Here is a 6,467-nt window from a genome sequence, read left to right as displayed (position 1 = left end):
GTGACCTTAGGCAGTACCTAGGTGTGATTTGCAGCTTCGGCTCGCTTGGGCAGACCGCTCGAGGCGCTAGGGTGCAGCTGAGCCTTGGGGGGGGGGCCAGGGGAGTGGGGCCGCCGACCGCCATGGGAAGATGAACCATCTCCGTTGCCCCAGGGATAAACAGGTGTTCATGGCTCGTTTTGCTGCTGCTGTTTAACTCCTACACAACAGCAGTATCACAGCCAGGGGCATCGCTAGGATCTGACGACATCCGGGGCTTAGCCAGAGAATGCGGGGGGGGGGGGGTTTGGGGCGCCACAATAAAATTGCTAAGCAGAGGGAGCTCAATAATTTATGTTACTTGCATCAAACTATTTCACGTGATATATTTACAGTGTTTGACACTTGGTAACATTCAGGGCTTAGGCCTCACAACCCGACCCTAGCGACACAAATGACTGTGCCTGTATATTTTCTCCTAATGCCTGCTCAGGAAAATGGCCAGAATGAATGATTGTCTCTGTTTGTCTCGCAAGGTTGGCCCTTCATGCATACAAGGCATGTTCCTCAGAGCCATCGGAACCTCCTTCCTGTATGTATTCCTCCGTTTAAGAAGGAGGTGGTGATACACACTGCCTTAGACGTACAGGGTAGCTTTATGTACCTCTAGTAATGGTGTCTATTTACCCATCCATCCATCCATTTTACATCACTGTTTGTCCAGTTACAGTGAACTTGGAGGCTATTCCAGGAAACACAGGGCACAAGGTAGGGATGAGGAAACCAGAGTGCCCATGTTACCATGGGGAGAACCAGTGACACCAACACAGACCAATTTCTAACCCCAGATGTGTGAGGTTACAGCGCTCCCCCTTATCCAGCATGCCACCCACCCACACACCCGCCGCAGGACAACAGTCACCTTGAAACTCTCCCAAACCATAATGGCGTCCTAACGAGCGAGGAACCCTAGTGACAGAATAAGTGGGGCAAACCCAAGCAGCCAGCATGTTAAAAAAAATGCATAGCCCTGATGTGTAAAATCGCTCATTAGCCACAGTCCGCCATTAGTCTGAAGTGTGGCGTTTACTCATGCGTCATCTCTGAGGAGGTTAAATTGGCTGCCACAGAGATAACTGCATCCATAACGACATAATGGAGTCAGCATCCCTGCCATCTATCTTCATATCAGTCACACCGCAAAATTTGAGTTTGCCGATTAGCGCATTTGTATTTGTTTTCATCATTTTTATCGGTCGGAATCTCTCAGCCCCGACTTACCTGAAAAGGCTGCTTCTATCAAATATCTTCCAGCGTGACTCGGATTTAACTAAACAATAGAGTCATTCATCTTTTGTTTTCTAAACTGGGTGGAGGTTTTACTGCTTTTACTGCTCCGATTCTTTAAAAGGAGCAAACATGGGGAACGACGCTGAAGATTGGGCCCAGTGTTGCTGCGAAAGGTCACTGGTTTTTAGGCGTGGAACAAGTGAGGGTGCAAAATTCACAGTGGGAGGAGCTATTGTATAGCTTCCTTCCCATTGGTCGATGTGTTGGTTCTCATTAATTTAATTCAGAGAACACACACAACAACGCCACCCACTTCAGGAGCCTGCTACGCAACCGTTAATGCAGTAGATACTGCTGCATGTGTGCATGAGAAGAGTATGCATGTACTCACATACCTTGCAGTCGCCATCTTGCATATTGATTTGCATGTGTACCAGTGACGTAGCTTGACTCCTGGAAAGTTAAAAACTGCTAAAAACTATCAATGAAAAAATACACGTTCGAATCAACTTATGTACCTGAGTACCGTTTTCTAATGGAATTTGTGCAATGATGACACTTCCTCTGTCAACTTGACAAAAATATCTGAGCTAGCAACATTCTTTGTGGCTCTAGACTCCGAGGTACATGGCCAACGCCCTTAACTGCCAGATAACGAGTGTGTTTTGCACGCGTGTGCACACGCACACGCACACACACACACACACGTAGGCTGGACAGGAGACATGACCTTCGGCTGCTAGTGTGATGTCTTGCTCTTACGGCCAAGGCAAGTCTTGGAAAATAAGGTCCAGCAGGAAATTCCCAATTACACTTGTTTCTTTGTATCATCTCGAAAGGAGCGTGTGAAGCTGGTGTGACAGCATAGTGTTACTTATGAATATCAGTGATAATCATTATGAACATATCACAGGTTATACAGTCCAATGTAAATTTAAAACAGACTTTTAATAGAATTTAATCTCATCTTTGGGTTTAATTTAATCTTATATAAGTGATTTTCCAGACCTCTGCAGGGGAAAAAAAGAAATAAAATATAATAAATGTCAACTATGTTCTTTTAACCTTTAAAACTGTTGGTATGTGTTAAATCAATCTTTAAACCCCATAACCTCAAACTACTTAACTGAGACAGGTTCTGTGTGTTGGATGAATAGCGGGTGAACACAAGGCCCAGTTGGTTGGCATGCCCCCATTGTCGCCCACCCCCTCCCCCCTCCTCAGGGACATCTCCACCTGGTCCCAGTACCTTTCCTCGTTGCGCTGGGATGAGCTTCAGGGCACATCACAAGGGCACGATCCCGCTCTGTGCTCAGACCCAGCATGGAGATGTGGATATTGCACATTCACAGTCCACGCTCACACTAGCTGCACCCAAGCATTCCTCGTCGCTCTGCTCTGTGTTTAAACATGCCTGAGTGCGTTTCCCTTTTTTACATTATGATTTAATATTTAAAAATTGCAAACAATACTTTAAACATGCAGGACGACATTCTTGGTTGATTAGAGCGTTTCACTGTTTCCATTTTCTAGTCAGTCATCCATCACTGGAGGCCTAAAGCATTTCCAAGCCAGTGAGGGCTCGGGGCGGGGACATACTAGGGGACACATCATAGGCCATTTAGAGATATAGAGATGTTGGGTGAAAATACATTTATGGGAACCACTCGTTCATTTCTATGGGAAAAATGCTAACGTTAACTATGACAACCTTAACCCCTACCCACCCTTAACCATAACCATAAGTAACCAAACAAAATACAAGAGTTTTCGCATTTTTAGTTTTTTCATTGCAGTCACGGATTTTTATTAAATTGAGTTTTCCCTTATGGGGACCAGGAAACTGGGAAAAAAACGGGTATTCATCACGTTGTGGGGACATTGTGTCCCCATAAGGTAAGGTATACCCACGTACACACACACAGAGTGCGTGCAGAATTTAAGGTCTCAATCTGGCAGGTGTGAGGTGATGGTACTACTTATTGGAACAATTAGAACAAAAGACAAATGAGACAAAAAAAATCCTGTTATGAAAAATTTCCTGTGACTTCTATTTTTTTCCGATCAGAACGTGTTTTTTTCTGCATTCCTAGCTATTGTGCGCATTCAGCAGAACACTGTCTCCGCAATTAAACATCTCTCCCTCAGCTATTTGCTAACAAATTTTAAGAAAGGCCTGGCTTTAAACATATCAGGCCCTGAAAATAGTTTCCGCACTCTGTCACAGCGAAACAGAGTCTCCGAAGTGTAGGAGAAGGAACAGAATATTCCAGAACTAAGCCAGATGATCTACGGAGGTTCAGGTGATACGGTTGTGATGTGGAGCGAGGTTCCGGGGAAGCCGAGAACCGCAGTCAAAAACGCAGCAGAAGGCTCTCCAGAACTGGAAGAACCTTTTCTTCAAAGTGTAACCTTCAAGCATCATTAGTGAATGAAAAACAAAAACCAGAACATTTGTTATGAGGGTCAGGGTCTGGATTGATTCACGGAGTGACGCACTCAGGCAAACATAAGGCACATTGCACAGGAAAACAGACAAATATCTGTGAAAAACTCACGATTTTAATGCACAGCGGCAACAAAGTTACTCATTATTACTGGCATCATTATTGTTGTTCTTGTTGTGCATTTTTATTTCTGAGTCAGCCCTGTAGATCCCCTGAAAGCTTTCATCACCGCAGTCGTGGGGCCGCCTACCTCGCCGGTCCGGCGCCACCTTGTGGCAGGCAGGATCCCGGCTGGGTGTCTTGACCAAGCTTCTGCCACGGAGTTAGCTCAGCTTGAGAGGCTCCTGCACGCAGCTGGACCGAAACTAAAGCCAAAAAAAAAAAAAAGCTTTGAGAAAGCAGCGTGTGCAGAGGAGGCCGCAAGCCTGGCTGCTTCTAAGGGGTTTTCCACGAGAACCCAGCGATTCACAGAATTCCTCACTGTATTTTTTGGATAATGGACGTATCACCATCTCCGTTCCCGACCCCTCCTCCACTCCACGTTCCATCCTTGTCCATACAGGTGTCCTTTTCCCAACCTGACCATTCTTTTTTCTCTGTCTGGGCCTTAAATCATCCACAGACACTACGGCTATTTCATCACTCCTCAAAGGGAGCGGACGCTGGCCGTCTGCTCCCCACCACTGTGTTTTCCTGGGCAGAGATGGAGTTCTGCACAGCCCCTTGGGGGCCATTTGAATGCATTATTTTTACATGCTAACATAGGGACTAAACCCAAACAGCTTCAGCAAACATCCAGCGGATTGAATGTGAGGTGCATAATGTATGAGTCGCCAGAAATATGTGATTATAAACCAAATTTGAGAATAATGTCAGTCACGTTAAGACTGTAGTCTGACACCTTCCGTGCTGGGGGTTCGATTTCCACCTCTGACTGGATAGGCTCCAGGATCCATGGGACACTCAACTGGAGAAGCAGTTATGGATGAATGGGTTTTATTTTTGACCTTTTCCTTTGTTTCTGTATCTTTGTGAATAACTGCAGTGTAAATGTAATTAACCTCAGACCACAGGAAAAAAAATTGTCTAATGGCATGCAGGGAAATGTGCTGGAGTCTCTGGATACTGTAAAAATAGATATGATTAATATATAATGCGAGAGCAAATTTGAACAATTCCTGCTGGGCATTAATTGAAAATAAGTTAAAACTTTTGTTGTTTTAACTGGTCTTGGCTACATACCAGCTTGTAATGTGGTTGATTTGATACCGGCTGGACATAATCACAACCCAGCTGATGTCTTTAAACATCATGCCGGTAGAACCGTGTTTTTTTTTTCTCCCAGAAAACATTTCCTTAAAGAACAATCAGACTCAGCACAGCCCCCGCAGACGAACGCCGGGAGCGTCGGGATGCCTCGTTCATGTAACCCGTTTCAACCACTGCTTATCACATGCCCCAAATTTGCTGTGGGGGCACTTGAGTTTGGCACCGCTCTCTGATTTCTCTCTTTTTTTCCTTGCAGTTCCAGTCTGGACAATCCTCAGAGGTTTCATCGCCATTCTCCTTTAAATATGGAACGGTATAAATAGACGACTTTTGGCAAAGGACTTTGGAGGCATGCTGGGGACAGCGGGGGTCTCTGCTCCCGTCCAATTTCAGCACTCTGCGCCTCTGTAGGACATATGGCGTGGAGGTCACCTGAACGGGGCCACCTTCAACCATGCGACTGTGACCATGCGACCATGACCATGTGACTGTGACCGTGTAAACAGTCCCCCGTAAGCTTGTGCAATTCCCATTACTGATTCCACTCCACTTTTGACTTTGTTCATTCTAGAGACAATGTCAAAGCAAAGCCACTCCCCTGGCCTCAAACTTCCTGCGCAGGACAACCAGAAAAGCCACAGTTTTCATATATATATTTGGTCACACGTCATTGATGGGATAAATAGACAATACTGTTATTGTTACAGTGAGGGGTTGGGAACAATTTTGCAGTGAAAACCTCCAGAATGAGTGGTTCCCACAGTTCAACACCCTTTGCTAAATGTCAGTGGGTCACAGGCATCACTGAGCTCCAGTCATTATTGTAAAGACAAGTCACCATGTGTATCCACATAACTAACGATTTAATCAAAAGCAAATCTGTTTCGCACAACTTAGGTCAAATGCCTTGTTCAAGAGGAGTTACAAAAAGACTCCTGGGATTCAAACCAGCAACCTTCAAACTTCATCATGTACTATGCTAGCAACTTAGCGAGATGAATGCCTGTTTGCATCTAGGTCCAAATTACAGCCTGGATATGAAAATACATGCAAAACCCTTTCTATATTGGATTACAATGGGACACAGCATTTTATTCTTTAGTTTGGGATGGGTGGCAGCACAACCCCCAGACACGTTACATACATGAACATTCAACATGCTAACAAACTGCAACGAACTGAACAAGGTGGGAAAATGTCTCACACATTCCTGGCAGAAAATAAAATACTGACAAAAAAACAGAGCTTTTAATATAATTCGTCTGTCCTACTGGAATCCAAAGCCTGCTAGACCATAGGCTCCTTCATGTCTATTTTCTCCCACATCTCCTACAGAATGTGACCACCCCCTCCTACAATAAAAAAAGTCTAAGTGTTCTCTCAAAATCATGTTTAAACCACGAGTAAAAGTGTTATATAACTATGTATATAATACACAGCACCGGACAATGTCAAACAAGATGTGTATAGGCAGCAATTAAG

The sequence above is a fragment of the Paramormyrops kingsleyae genome, chromosome 23 (assembly GCF_048594095.1).
Source record: "Paramormyrops kingsleyae isolate MSU_618 chromosome 23, PKINGS_0.4, whole genome shotgun sequence".
Classification (NCBI taxonomy): Eukaryota; Metazoa; Chordata; class Actinopteri; order Osteoglossiformes; family Mormyridae; genus Paramormyrops; species Paramormyrops kingsleyae.
This window is presented reverse-complemented; position numbering follows the sequence as displayed.